General features: G+C 46.4%; 1 long non-coding RNA gene across 1 annotated transcript in view; it reads right to left on the reverse strand.

Moving 5' to 3' along the window:
* The window catches only part of LOC311351902, a 66369-nt gene that overhangs the window by 35019 nt on the left and 14961 nt on the right, over window positions 1-16389 (reverse strand). The window contains exon 3 of the long non-coding RNA XR_014636766.1: window positions 9132-9357. This is a non-coding gene — a long non-coding RNA (uncharacterized lncRNA). The remainder of the gene's footprint in view (window positions 1-9131; window positions 9358-16389) is intronic.

The following is a 16389-nucleotide window of genomic DNA, read 5'->3' on the forward strand; positions in this document are numbered from 1 at the left end:
GAGAGAGAGAGAGAGAGAGAGAGAGAGTGTCAGGGACAGGGACAGAGTCAGAGACAGAGCAAGAGCAAGAGAGCGAGGACGGCTTACAACACAGCTACACACAAAAAGGTGTGTATATAGTTTGGTGGGCAACATTATCTACGATGTTGTTCTAGTGCCAAAATGACTTTAATGAAAAGCAGCAAATGTACAATCCTAATCATATCATGCAAGGTGTGCCGCCTAGCCGTGTTCACGAAGAAAGAGCATTCATAAACATATTATATGAAAGCTATGTCACTGATATATATACTTTGTAGACTTCACGTTAACAAACAGTAAAGTCCGCCGCCTCCCTCGCTTGGTTTGCGTTTCACTCAGTTCATTTGAAAAGCAGAATAAAACAGGAAATACCTGGCTGTGCTAATATAGTTTGGCCACAAAAGGTCACTGTCCTGTCAGCCATCTCTCCATCCAGTGGTTCTCAACCAGCGGGTCAGGGCCTGGAAGTGGCTCTCAGCCATGGTCCAAGTTGGCCACACCAGGGATGGCCTTGAAATAAAATGTGTGGCCTACCACATGCATTTGATCATTAGCATGTTTGAAGCCCGACAAGGGGAAAAACGCTATGGATGAACATTAAACACTGAGAGAGGTTAATGATCTCACTTTGTTGCCCCGGTAATGACGAGAATGTACAAAGAGGTAGAGGTAGCGGTGATCTGGATCAGATTAATAATCCCTCCATGTCTAATACCAACACATGAAAGGACTGGTTGGTGACGAGGGGCCTCGCTCAGGAACCCAAGGGCCAAGACAATAAACCGACCCAAGCTACACTCACACATATATAAACACATGCACGCACAAAACACACAGGATGGCACCTGTAAACGCTCAGAAATCCATATGAATTAATGGTCAGGTCAGCTTCTCCTCTGGCCCGCAGGCTTTTGGTCGCTGACAAATTAGTTTTTTATTACCTGACTACTGTGGAATGTCTGCTGGGGAGGGAGGGAGGGAGGGGGGGAGGGAGGGAGGGAGGGAGAGGGAGGGGAGAGAGGGAGGCCGGGCATAGACGATGAGAGGGAGAGGGAGGAAAGGGAGAGAAGGGGAGGGAGTGAGGGGAGAGGGAGGGAGAGGGGTGGAAGGGGACGGGAGAGGGAGGGGGAGGGGGGGAGGAGGAGGGAAAGGGAGGGAAGAGTAAGATGGATTGAATTGAATTGAATTGGTTTCCAAGCCCAGCCGTGTGGGTAGCCGTGTGTGGAGGGATGGGTCACAAGATGGCCACATCGAACAACTTTTAATTGTACAACCAGTTGTTCAAGGTAGTTACTTTTAAAAGAACATACATAGCTGTACAGAGCTGCAGTCAGCCATCTCTTTTAAGAATATATACTCATTTACAACAATCTCCAGGAGATCATTTTCACATCAATCAAGACCAAACAACAAATCCTGTGGTGGAAATATTCAAAATCCATGGTCAGTACAAGTCAAAAGGTTAACTCTACTAGTGGGTGCTGACACGTCAAGACGTTGAGGAATTTGGGGTCTAGAAGGACCTCATGGCGATATACTTATGGGCCATCATGTACATTAAAACAACGAATATCTTATACTTATAACCAGAAAGGTTTAAACACAAACACACACACACACACACACACACACACACACACACACACACACACACACACACACACACACACACTGCAGTACGGCCAAAACCTTGGAGCAGGGAGGGGGAAGCAAACAGCGTTCTGTGAGCTCTACTGTGAACTCCACGGAGGGTGGGAGGGTGGGGGGGGCTACGTGGGTGGTCAGGGAGGAGGGGGGAGGGGGGGGGGGGGGTCGCTCGGGGCACGGAGGAGCTCAGAGGAGCAAGCGGAGCGTGCTGTGTCATGCCCTGCACGGCAGGGGGGCCGAGGTAATGGTCATTTCACCCATGGACACACACACACACACGCACACACGCGCACACACACACACACACGCAGTCCAAGAGCCAGTGAGGGAGTTGCAGACGAAAAAAAAACATTGCAAACAGTCGGCCGAACAATGATCCACAGCGAGGGCCCGCCGGCAGGTTGAGGGAACGAAAGACACCGGAGAAGAAGAGGGAAAGCCAGGTTCACACGAGTTCAAGGCCAACTGGCACACTAAAAACGTGGAGCTTTAGCGTCAAGCGAGCCACACTTTATTTTGACCTTAGGGGAGCAAAGACATTTCTCGCGCGGGCAGTCGCAAAGGCAGTGATGGGCGCTGGACTATCAGATGGATAGTGACGGCCATTATCGGCGTGAGCTGTTATGTTACATAAATGTCACATCTTTTTTTTTTTCTCCCGGGGAAGATGATGCGAGGTCAGGGCCCCCGCATTGGCTTTCAATCCTTAAAGCGGTAAGATACATCAGAGCCGGAGCCATGGCGTTTTTCTAAAAATAATGAGAAAATTCTAGCACGGCTGCGTGCCTCAGCTCATCAGACCTGTTAAAGACACACTGTTGTGTAGTTCAACCTGAGCCTTTTCAAAGCTGGGTGGCACTGTTGCATCAAATACATTTAATTGTATATTTATGGATTCATTCATTATTATCTGTGTGTGTGTATATCGGACCAGATTCCTACCGGGGTCGCACTGGGCCCTGGGGACTTGGTATGGACTGAAAAGACCAGGCTTTATTTGTTTTCATGTTGGGTTTATCCAGACTTGGGACTCTGGAAATAGGCCTGCTCAACCAAACAGCCCAGGGGAGTGGGAGAGATTGCAAGCAGGCCTAGCCCTCCTGCTAAATCAGGCCCAGGGAAAACAGCAACATTTCACAATTGCCCTGTTGTATTATTAGCCTCTTAAAAGGAAGCTTCAATTGTCGGATCAGACTGGGAAGAAGAAAAAAAAAAAACGAAGTCTGGGAAAACACCAGCATCCGGCCTTAACTGCAGTGTTTCTCACCATGTGTCTCACCCTCTCTGAGCCGGTCTTTCTTAGTGGCACCCTCCCTATTCCTGTCCGACTATATTTTCCTGTCAGTCCTCTTTGCCTCACTCTCTCTGTCCCTGTCTGGCTAAGTCTCACTCTCCCTGGTCATACTGTATCTGTCCAAGCCTCACTCTCCCTGGTCCTGTCTGTCTCCTAATCTCACTCTCCCTGTTCCTCTCTGTCCTAGTCTCACTCTCCCTGTTTCAAGTCCGTCTTCTCAAGCTTAAGTCTCACTCTCTCTGTTCCTGTCTACTTGGTTTCACTCTTGCGGTCTCTCTCTCTTCAGTCTCACTGTCTGTGCCTGTCTGTCCTCCGTCTCACTCTGTCTGTCTTAGTCTCACTGTCGCTGTTTCTCTCTGCACGAGTCTCTCTCTCTTTGTCTGTGTCGGTCGCCTCGTCTCACTCTCTCTGTTCCTGTCCTTCCTCTGTCTCACTCTGTTGCCATACATCAAGCTTTAGTCTCACTCTCTCTGTTCCTGTCTTCTAAGTCTCACTATCTCTGTTTCTGTCTCTTTCTTTAGTTTCACTCTCTGTTCCAGTCTTCTTAGTCTCACTCTCTGTTCCTGTCTGTCTACTTAGTCTCACTCTCTGTTCCGGTCTCTCTCTTTAGTCTCACTCTCTGTTCCTGCCTTCTTAGTCTCACTCTCTGTTTCGGTCTCTCTCTTTAGTCTTTCTCTATGTTCCTGTCTGTCTTAGTCTCACTCTCTTTGTTCCTGTCTGTCTTCTTAGTCTCACTCTCTATGTGTTTCTGTCTGTCCTCTGTCTCACTCTTGTATCTCCTGTATCTCCTATTGGTCTCACTCTCTGTGTTCCTGTCTGTCCTCTGTCTCACTCTGTTCCTGCATCTCCTATTGGTCTCACTCTCTGTGTTCCTGTCTGTCCTCTGTCTCACTCTGTTCCTGCATCTCCTATTGGTCTCACTCTCTGTGTTCCTGTCTGTCCTCTGTCTCACTCTGTTCCTGCATCTCCTATTGGTCTCACTCTCTGTGTTCGTGTCTGTCCTCTGTCTCACTCTGTTCCTGTATCCCGTCTTAGTCTCACACTCCCTGTGCTTGTCTCTCTCCTACAGCTTTAAAATCAAATTCTGCTGACGTTAGTTATTTTCTCCAAAGATTTTCTCAATAGATATGTCTGTGTGACTGTGTGTGTGTGTGTGTGTGTGTGTGTGTGTGCGTGCGTGCATGAGTGCTTGATATTCACTAGAGAGCTGTGTGTGTGTGTGTGTGTGTGTGTGTGTGTGTGTGTGTGTGTGTGTGTGTGTGTGTGTGTGAGAGGAGAATGAGCATGTGTGTTGAGAGATATAAAAAGTAGTGGGGCAATTCAAAGAGCAAGGGTAGGAGCCATTAACTTCCTGCCATGGCTTGATGCCTGCATCCATATTCATGCAAAATGTGCCCCACATTTCTTGGTAAGACCCTATCGTCAGATCTAATATTTTGGTATTTTCTCTATGTCTCCCTAATGGCCAAATTTGGTTTTCTCATGCACTGTTTTTTTTTTTCCTCCTCCCGAGTTTCCTGTGTGCAGAAATATGAGCTGGGGAAAGAGAGAGAGAGCTAGGGAGGCAGAGAACCAGGGCGAGAGAGGGTGAGTGAGTGAGTAATAGATACAGAGAGAATATACAGAGAGAGACAGAGAGAATATACAGAGAGAGAGAGATAGAATATACAGAGAGAGAGAGAGAGAATATACAGAGAGAGAAAGAGAGAGACAGAGAGACAGAGAGACAGACAGATCTATACACAGAGAACACGAGACAGAGAGACAGAGACAGACAACGAAAGAGAAAGAGAGAGATAGAGAGAGAGAGAGAGAGAGAGAGAGAGAGAGAGAGAGAGAGCATACATCTCAGCCCATCTCCTTGCAGCTCAACTGGTCGGCAGCCAAGCGCTCTCCGTGTCTCCGGGGGCGGCGCACACTGTCTGACCTCATCTGAACTCGCCTCTGACTTGACCGCTAGCGCCGCAGCTCCGTTGATGTGCCAGACAGGAGCCAGGGAGAGGGAGAGAGAGAGAGAGAGGGAGAGAGGGAGAGAGAGAGAGAGGGAGAGAGAGAGAGAGAGCATTTGGAGAGCCAAGGACAGAGGTATGGATATCGATACACAGACTGATAGACAGTCTGATATAGAGATGGTGATGGTTGATGTAGAGGCCAGGGTGTGCTTGTTTTCAAGGTTCAAGGCGGGGGTTTGCAATGAAGAACCTCTTCCTCTCTTTAAGGAGGGACTGCATTAGTGTTCAAATGAACCAAAACCTTCCTCAGTTGGAAATTACATGGGAATGCTTGAGCACATTGTTGTTTTTTCAGCAGATACCACTGCAGATACCAGTTCAGTCTCACAGTGTGTTTGGCCTTGCTTTCGTTTGTGTGTTGTCATGTTTTAGTAAAAAAAAAAAGGGGGTGCAGTTAATTATCGCCGTGCCGACCTGCAACGCTGAATGAGGTACCGTTCCATACAAGACTGACAGCCGTGATCACAACAAGAGGCCAGATCGGGACAACATCTAGACTATGAGAATCACGCAGACTGTAAAAAAAGGAACTGTCACACTCACGTTTCACACACTGTTTTTCTTTGTAGAACAGAGTTCTGCCACCTCCATTTCTGAGAAAATATAATATTTCCGTTTGATGCCACTAAATCTCACACACCACACCTTAAAAATCGTGGTTTAAAGTGTAGGTCGAAGGTGCCCACAAGCAATGTTTGTGAATTTGCTCAATGCACTTTACTTTTCCTTTCTTTTCTCATCTGTGCTTCAATGTTAACGCAGATGGTTTGTTATTTTAACCCGCCCTGTGTTTGTTTGAGTTGTGGCTCTATCATCATTGAGTGACCTATAGCGCATAAACCAGTAGCTATAGGAACACGGAGTGGGCAAAACAAGCAGCTAGAGTGCCATGGTGCTGATCAGGCAAGTTATTCATCAGCATCATACAGAAGATGCAGATCAGAAGGAGTTCAAGCCAATGGAAATGAATGTCAATAGGACCATATAGAGCCACAACTCAAACAAACACAGGACGGGTTCAAAAAACAAACCTTCTGTGTTAACATTGAAGCAGAGAAATGAGAAAATAAATGAAAAGTAAAGTGCATTGAGCAGACGTGAACATTAGACATGAGAAAAACAACAACACACCACACAGACAGAATTGTGGTTATCCATAACGAGCACATCAACACAAAAAAAGACACTTCAAAAGGCAGGTGCAAAGACCTTCTCAGATGCACTTTGTATGCATTGACTTATACACAGGAAGAGAAGTGCGGCTTCTCATAGAGCTACAGAAACACACACACACACACACGCACACGCACACACACACATTGAAAGGAAACGTGTGTCGTCTATTCTATCCGTCCAAACGTCGCTAACATGCATCAAACAGAGCCAAGATGTTACTGCGGGACGGACATGCGTGCGTGCGTGCCTTTCTGTTGTGTTCGGGTCAAATCTGACCGATTTCCTACTTTCATCAATCATAAATATTGTGTTTTACATTTGATTGTCTCAAGGCCTTATGCTATCCTCCACACTAGGCATTTGAACATATACAATTGCTGATCACCACTTTCATTGAATTTTGAGTGGTTTAGTCAACTTTGTAACACTTGTGGTGTTCCCGGTCAAAAATGACCGCCATAGGAAATGAATGGGTGACACTAGATTCTGTTCATCCATCAGATGGTACATGACCACAATTCCACCATCACCACCGCACGCACACACCATTTCTGTGTCTATTCTTTGTATATTCACTGCAGTTATTCATGTAAAACCAGTAGTCTGAGACATTGTTTACAGCTTAAAGGGCAGTTAAATAAAATTTGGTGATGATAAAAAAAAAAAAAAAAAATCGTGTTAATGTAAGAGCAGTTAAAACAGGCCGGTCGAATTTGACCGGGAGCACCAAAGTAAGGGCGGAGAGACGAACACGACACAAAGGTTAAAAAACGCTCCCAAGCCGACACACAAAAATGGTGCCACATGCGCACAAATGCAAACGTTCAAACCTAGCCCACCTTTTGCTCGCCGCGAACACACACAGACGGGCACACAGTTGCACCACTTCTTGTCTGTTTCCCACATGTACAGCTTGTGACGCATTGGAAAACACCACCGGTCCCCACACATCCTCTGTGAGCAGAAGAAAAGGAGTGATAGAACACAGAGCGGCTGACTTGAAACACACAGGAAATATGTGGGTGACCGCTCGTGCATGTGCTCCTCCCTGTGCGCACACGTGTGCACGTAAGATCTCATATGTTTATCTCGTGTGGGTTGTGTGGGAGTGTATGTGTGTGTGTCTCTGTCTGTCTGTCTGTCTGTGACTGTATGTGTGTGTGTGTGTGTGTGTGTGTGTGTGTGTGTGTGTGTGTGTGTGTGTGTGTGTGTGTGCGCGCGTGTGCATGCATTGTGTCAGATAACCGTCAAGATCAGTTCGTAGTGGCACCACTAGTTTTGACCGCAAAGCTGCCCTCTCTGTAGCTAAAGGTATTAGAACAGTTAGGAGTGTTATAAGCTACATCTGTGTTTACCGCTGCTGTGAAACACATTTCACCGCAAGAAAATCGAAACATTCTCAACCTAGTACATGTTGGAGGTGGATGGGTGTATCATTACAGCACAGAAGGTGTGTGTGTGGTATAGGTACTCAACCACAAGTTTTGTTTCCCCAGGCTGAAATAAACAAGCTGTTGAGCTTCTGCTTTCATATTGGGAACTCGGTGTTCCACTTGTGTAACTGATCACTTGATACGCGTGAGTGTGTGTGTGTGTGTGTGTGTGTGTGTGTGTGCCTGTCTGTGTGTGTGCATGTGTTTGTGTCTGTGTGTGTCTGTGTGTGTCTGTGTGTGTCTGTGTGTGTCTGTCTGTCTGTCTGTCTGTCTGTCTGTCTGTCTGTCTGTCTGTGTGTGTGTGTCTGTGTGTGTCTGTATGTGTGCATACTCATATGTGTTCCTCATACACAGAGTCCAAATTAACTACACACACGCACACACTCCTAGACTGACCATTTCTTCCTCATTTTCTCCCATCCAGGGTTTTAAAAATTCTAAATAAATGTGTGCATGTGTGTGAGTCGTGTGTGTGTGTGTGTGTGTGTGTGTGTGTGTGTGCTCGTGTGTGTGTGTGTGTATGTGTGCATGTCAGAAGGGGATTTAGCATGGTCTGTCCCAAGACAACTGTGAAGAAGGTGTGTGTGTGTGTGTGTGTTGGGGGGGGGGGTTTGGTTGGATACCTAGCAGAACCCTGTGGCTTCAGCATCTGTCCAACACTCTGGAAACTCAATCACTTAATGACTACGCCCACATGACTGTCATATTAAGAGGGTTTACACACACACACACACACACACACACACACACACACACACCCTATGTCCCGGATATACCGTCCACAGTAGTGAGTCTTTTCTCTTTGGGTCGAAGCACCCGCCCCCTCCACCAACGAGGGCACCGGTGCATTTATGTCACATAACGTCATCACTCCTACCCCCTTTTTTTTTCTTCCCCCCCTTCTAACACTAACATCTGCCACCTCTGTGGGATGTGAATGCATGGCTCTAACGCACCCTTCTGTGCCCCCTTTGTTTGCTCTGAGTTCTGAAGGTTCTGAACGCTGCATGGACGCTCCTGTGGCGATGTGCCCGTGAAACCAGTTTCCTGTACGGCGGCTCTCTCTCTTACTGCGGAAGAAGCGAGAGGAGAAACACCTGTTTCCCTTCTTGATTTCCCCAGGGCCCCCCCCCCCCCCCCCAACGACGGTGACCATCAACCTCGCCTTGCTCAGAGGCATGTCAGGATTCAGGAGGCCCCCTCAGACTGATATCTACTTATTTCTGACCCGGCGTGGTGGATATATCTCTGTGTTTCGTAATATCCGCCTTTGTTCATGCGTGTTTCTAGAGGCAGCTGACACAATGCTGATGAAAGATGTGCAGCGTGGGGGGAATAGGATCCCAGAACCAATCATCTAAAGTGTCTGCTGAGTTTGAATTGTCAACAGAATTATTCTATTATTATAGAAATATGTTCATTTCCAAATCACATCACAAACCTGGTACGATGCTATCATCGTGAAGATGACATCATTGTGGTTTGTATTGACAGCTAAAAAACAAAAACACACACACACACACACACACACACACACACACCTCTTACCTCGGCTGGAGCGGGCCACAATCCTGGTCAAGGAAAGTGAAGCATGTCGGAAAGTGAAGTAGTGAAGAGTACGGGGAAGGTGGAGGTGGTGGAGGAAGAGGAGGAGGTGGTGGTGGTAGTCCCCCCCCCCCAAACCCTCCCCCCACCCTTCTTAATTAAACCCAGTCTCTGTGAGAAAATTAAGGTCGCGACCTTCCAGACCCTCGCCGCTCCCCGCGCTCACCGTCTGAGAAAGGAGAGAAGAAGAAAAGGACTTAATCAACACATATGAGGGGCGCAATGACTTAATGAACTGCCTAACGAGGCCTACTGTCATTTAATAAGGGCTTTCTATGGCTTAATTAGGCCAATAACCCGGCGAAGGGGGGGGGAAGTGGGTCGGATCAGCAGACGTCTTGTTTGTTATGGCGAGATTGTGTTTTTATAGCGGCCGGACAAACAGGGAGAAATAGTCTGTCGTCCCCCCCCCCCAACCCCACCCCCCCCACCCCCCCTCCCCCCCCCCCAGCCCCCCACCTCTGCAGGAAGGAAGCCATTACCAAAGCAGCATTACTGTGGTTCTGAGTGCACCCGTCTGTTTGTGTGTGTGTGTGTGTGTGTGTGTGTGTGTGTGTGTGACACAACCATTCCTGAGAAGAAAAGTAAGTTTATTTACTTTAAAAAGTAAGTCTATTTTTAAATCAATTGCTGCTTTTGCGGTATCTGAGAAATTGTCTCATTTTGACAACAGTCAGATCAGTCAGTCGGGTAGCTTTATAAACAAAGGTCTCAATCTTGGTATTACATACAAGTGAAGTATTGTCCAATCAAATCAAAGCCTTCAAAAGCGTTTCCTTTTTTAGCTTCCTAATTAGCATTCAGAATCATTTTAATGAAGCAGTAATCATGTGGATGACTAAGATCTAATCTCCACAAGTAATCCTCTCTCTCACACACACACACACACACACACACACACACACACACACACACACACACACACACACACACACACACACACACACACACACACACACACACACACACACAGACAGACACACACACCCAAACGTGCTGCTGTCAAACCTGCAAAAAAATAATTAACGTGTGTTGAGCCATACGCCATTGTGTTGTGTCGTTCCATTCTGTTTTAATCACTATTCTCATCATTTAGCCGTCTTGACAGGTGATCTCCGAGTAAACAGTGTTGTTCCTTTGACAGATGACATCACACCGCCACATTCAGAGACTTTCAAGCGCACACTACCACACGTCGCCGCACGCTGCTATCACCACAAGGTGACTCAGTGAACACCCTGACGACAAGACCCACGTCGTCGGCCCGCCGGCTCACAGCCTCACAGACCTCACAGCCGGGCGGCGTGGCACGCAGAGAACACGACGGCCCCGGGGGAAATCAGTAACACCCCGCTACCATACGGCCGGGCTTTGATTTGAATGATTCATACGAGTTTAAAAAAGGAACCACACTCGCTGGCATCGTTACTTCGTGAATCATTGAAAGGCCGGCGATGGATACCGCACACACACACACACACACACACACACGTATGCATTGAATAGCTCACACACACACACACACACACACACACCACACCACACATGTAACTATATATGTGTTGCAGTAAACAGGGATGATGCTGAACCTAGAATTCAAGAGCCTACCCATGTAAATGTTTGTCCTTTTCAATGGGTATATCAACTGAATAAATGCATTTTAAAAATAAATCTTTAAACACAAATGTGTTGTTTGCAATCTCATTATGAAACACCATCACATCCAGTCTATAGCTGCACATTTACACAGGGAAGACCCCTTGCTTGTGTGTGAGCGGGCGATAGCACACACACACACACACACACACACACACACACACACACACACACACACACACAGGTTTACCAACTGTACATTGCGAGAGCTTGATTTAAACATGGGGATGTTACTTGGCTGTCAGGCTTCTGTGAAATCTGCCACCTTTCTGATATAGCTCTACTGTATAGTGCAATAACGCCATCACAACGTTTACTAGTCTATACCATATCTATTCCTGTTCAGACTTTGAGGCTGTGTCCACCGCACTTGCACCGATGCCTCAGTAATAAGAAAACTCTCTTCTCCCTGGTGGAATCCATTCCTAATCTAACTTGGACCAGGCACAGGCAAGTCACTGACAGCGTGTTTTACCAGATTTGCATCCTGGAATTCAGAAAGGAAACCCCAAGAAAAGGAATCCTCAGGACTGTGGATAATTAGGGCTAGACTTTTTCTCAGTTTGCAGAAAGATGAGAAAAGAAACGGTGTATTACCACAGTCTGTGGTAATGTCTTTGCTTTGTTGTTAGGGTTAGTGTCTCTAATGGATTTATAATTTGTATGCCTGATATATATTTTTTTATAATTTACCCTGGAATGCGCTATACTTATGTCACTCCCTGGCCAACCTAAGCAGCCATACTGTTAAAAAGGAAACCTTGTTCTTCTAAATACGGTTTATTTAACCACCCGTTTTTTTTTTACGTGTCATATCTGCCAACAAGTGGCATGAAAAACGTTTCTCGAACAGTTTCTCCCATACCTGAACACCGTTGGTTTTGAGATAGGAGCGTTACAGGGCATCATTGTTTCTACTACGTGCAGATGATGTCATATAACCTGGAGGACTGGTGCATCGGAGCCAACACACAACAAAGAGCCGCGGCGAAAACAGCTGACAATTACTGCAGATGACACTGACACAATTACTGAGATGACAACATGGGATGGTGTGACAGCATAAACACATGACATCATCACTGGTTGCCATCTAGTAGTTGTTGCTAAACTATTAAGTCATTAAGGAGACACGTTAATACAAGGCAAATGCAGATAAATGAACTCCTTAAGGAGCTGGTATTAGGGAGGGATTATTATTACAGACAGGCTGCTTTGGACATTGGGGATCAAACCTGGAACCTTTCAGCTTTGAGTCGAACACCAGCAGCCACTCCTCCTATGTCCTCTTAATGTGTTCCTACCTTTATTAGCTTTTATTGTGCATGTTAAGACACTGTAAACGTTTTAAAAGGTGCTACACACATAAAGCTCATACATGATATCCTGCCAGTTGATGCTAACTTCCTGACAGATACTATGTACCTGCAGGGCACCTCATGCATCCGTCTGTCCCTCCTTCCCCCTCTCTATCAGACAGATCTGACTGATGCATGACATGACGCAGGTGACGGCATTCATCAAGTCACGCCAGATAAGGGGGCGGGGCTTCACAACGGCGACCACATGTGGTGCTGAGTGATGCTGTCACCAATGATGTCACCATGACGATGGCTGAAGTCGATTTTAGCAAAACGGTGGCTGCCATCCTCTCCTCCACATGCCACCGTACACACCCACCCACCCACCCACACACACAGACACACACTCCCCTCCATTTTAATCAACACCATGGAAGCCGAAGCCATAGCCATGTCTGCTGTGTGGCGTATATCTGCTTAAATCAGTAGCACATAGCAGATGGACGAGATGCAATAGTGTCAAAGACGTGCAGTAATTACAGCCCCCCCCCACCCCCCCCTTTCGAGACCAACTTTTCTAATATCCATCGTCAATATATGACACTGTTAAAGATCAGCCTCCACTGCTGATTCTGGTACCTAACCAGCTCCTCTGATTTACGGCTCCCGCACGTCATAATCAGACCTGCAGCACTCACATCAAGTCAACAGTTTGGCCTTTGGGGGAGTTCTTTTCTTCCTTTCTCCTTTCTGTCATCCATCCCCCCAACACAGATGTTTAGTGTTCATTGGCAGACGAAGCGTCTGGTAGAGTGCTTGTTTTGTCACTATCGATATCCCAGAACCGCTCTGCTCTAGGTGTTCCCATGTTGATGGAAAGAAAAGGAGCGATCATCCCTCACCTCATCTTGGATCCAGAGGGTCCTATGTTATGGAAAAACCTCTGGGCAGAGACGGCACAGAGCCTGGCCCGTAACCGAAAGACAGCAATGGGCGGAGTCACGTCTGGTGGCCTGTTTCGTTTCGGAGATACAGAATAAAGCAAATTTGCAAGCTTGGATGACGCTTTCAGAGGATTGCCACAGTGGCCATTCCACATGGTGTTGAAATAAAACCTCTACTGGCGCTTTTTTACAATTGACTGCTGGCCAAGTTTGCGATCATCAATTACAATTCCAGATCCCTGCCCCCGGCTACATAATTGGTCGATATAAATATGTGTGCAACGGGAAATGCCCCGTTCTACCAGATTTGATCTGATTCGTGAGACTACCCTGCACACTACACACTGAGCCTGACATCATAGCACTCTTTCTCACTCTTTCTCACACTTTTTGAATTGCAACAATTGCCACTCCCCTGAGAATCCCTAAATGACACACATGATTGGTTGTCTATTTCCTTGTTATGTTATCACCTATGAGAATGTACAGTACTGGGAGCAGCAGTACAGATCTGTACAGGAGACGGCTGTGTGGTTCATCAAGGCCATGGATGCATACGACTGTAGAGGATCAACTCATGATGAGGTCAAGCATATGACCCCCTCTGTTGCTCATGTGAATATCTGTCCGACCATGAGAGAAGAATGTCAGACATTTTGTTAAAAAGTCTCAAAACTTCACAAGAAATCACTGATTTATCAATGGCTACAAAATGTTAGGTCCTATCTTGGTAAAGTTCAGGCCTTGGCAATTATGATGCTAGCAGTTTGTTTCAATGTCATTGAAATTGGACAAAAAGCACAAGGTATTAGTTCCCATAACTGAGTCACAACAGGAGTGCTCCTATTGGTTACCCACCGGCAACACGGTTATGTGTCCTTCATCACAACACGCTGCTCTGGCAAGAGAAAGTACATGGTGAACCTTAGCAATGTAATAACACAGCATCGACCAACCCTTGACACCTTTTGAAGGGCTTTGATACGAAGCACGACTCATAACTCATGACTCAACACAATTAATAGCATAATAGCATAGCACTCAGAACATAATGTACTGAACATCGCATTCAAGGCATTTGTATTAGACTTATTACTCCTACAGAAGTCAACGGGCGTACATATCGGAGGTCTTGGGGTGGTGCTCTTGGTCTAAGCGGAAATATTATCTGCTCCGGGCCAAATCCCAATTAGGTTACGCCCGTTCAGAAGTCACAGATAGTGCAGCCAAAACATGAGCATGAACAAACCCTACATATTCACCCAAGCATCTTATGTTTGGTTTGTTTTAATTTTCATCGGTTGTTGCCAACATTTCTGGTCAATTCCCAAAGTACACCGGTTACACCCTTGTCTTAAAATGCCGCCCCCCCCCTCCTCACTCCCTTCATTACACTGGAAATTGTATTAAGTGTGGCTGGAGGGGCTTTCTCACAGCACAGATCAGCTGACATCACATGTGGCAGAGATTTGAACTGTTAAAACAGCTGGGCTGCATTGTAAACTATGAACTCAGATCAACTTAGGCCTCCACAAATGAGAGAGAGGGAGGGAGTGTGAGAGAGAGAGACGAGCGAGAGAGAGAGAGAGAGAGAGAGAGAGAGAGAGAGAGAGAGAGAGAGAGAGAGACTGCAGAGCTAGGAGGTAGAGTTAAATCCAGCAAAAGACAAGAGAGAGAGAGGGAGAGAGAGAGAGAGACAGATTAACGTTCAAAGGGGAAAAAAGACCATACACACAAACACACACCCACACAAACACCACTTACCCCAAAACACCACGCACACACGCACACGCACGCGCACACACACACACACACACACACACACACACACACAAGCACGCACACGCATGCACACCACAGGTTTGGAGTGAACCCGGGTCTCTTGGCTGGATGATATCCCATCCTGCGTGGCTCCAGGCCATCTGCAGCTGCTTGCCGCTCCATAAAACCCGGCTCCTAGTTAGCCAATAACGTTCCCATGATTCACATCACCTTCCCCTCGCCGTCCAAGGACACAGGAGTCCCCATTGTACACGCGCCTTCAGTCCCCCCCCCCCCCCCCCTTCTCCACGCTGATGAAATGCCCACTTCTATTGTTGCCATCCCTGCTTCAACACCAACAGGGGGGCACCGCTCTTGGCCCGAGCCCCAGATATGGAACCAGGCCAGATCCGTTGGAAAAACCAGGAATTAAAAAAAAAAAAATTTAAAAAGGAGAGAAAAAACGAAAAAAAGGTGTGTTGCCCATTTGCGAACGCTTCATGAAAATCATACGTGCAAGCCTGTTGCCAAGTGGTCCAAGAATCACCTTCTTTTATTTGATATGTATACTTTGATGGCTGGAATGCCTTTTATGTTGCCCAAACAGGTGATTTCCAGGTAATTGTAGCTAAGAGTTGTGCAGCTCTTAAAACAAGTCCACAGAAGACAACGTGTTCCTGTGTATAACGCTGTAATTACTGCATTAATGCTGCATGCGGGCCCAGAATAGGTCACAGATTGAAGTAGTGATCACGCCACCATTTTAACCGGTGAAATCTGATATACAAATGTGGTATATGTGTTCATGTATATTATACTGCCAATATTTCCCCTCAGCTTTATAGTGGCAGTTTTGTGCGTTGCTTGCTTACGGTATTACCACTATGGGATCCGAACCATTGGGTTGACTTTAATGTTTATCTGGAATTGATTCTAACGGGGAGTCGAGAAATGATATTATTATAAAAATGAATGTGTTTTTCCTTTTCTATTCAATGTTGACTCAACAACTAATCAGGTTCTCATCCAAGTACAACATTGTGGGGAGGGGAAGGAAGTCGGGATGCAGTGTGGGAGGGGGGGGGCGGGGGGGAGTACAAGATTAGATTTGACAGCAGGCAGACAGCAGGATGAGCTCATTGTACTGGCTACAACAACACACCGGGCCAATCATCTGGAGGTTCATCAAAGCAACAAGTAAATCCTTCAGGTCCAAAAAAGAATTACATGTCAGCAAATAAAAATGATATATATAATAGAAAAATAATAATTGAGAAAACTACAAAGTGAGCTCACACGACGATAAAGCACTTTGAAAGGCGACAGACTCCTGATTGCTACAATTATTTCCATTTTTCATTGTAGAGTTGTTGGGTTCGAAAAAATGAAATCAAAATAAAATCCATGCCTTTAAGGGTAAAGAAATCTAAACCGACAAATAGAGATGGATCGCAGTGCAACCCTCCATCTGAGATGACCTCACCTAAGGGAGAGGGAGAGAGAGCGAAAGAGAGGGAGAGAGAGGGAGATAGAGCGAGA

This window comes from Micromesistius poutassou, assembly GCF_964030765.1.
Source record: "Micromesistius poutassou genome assembly, chromosome: 8".
Classification (NCBI taxonomy): Eukaryota; Metazoa; Chordata; class Actinopteri; order Gadiformes; family Gadidae; genus Micromesistius; species Micromesistius poutassou.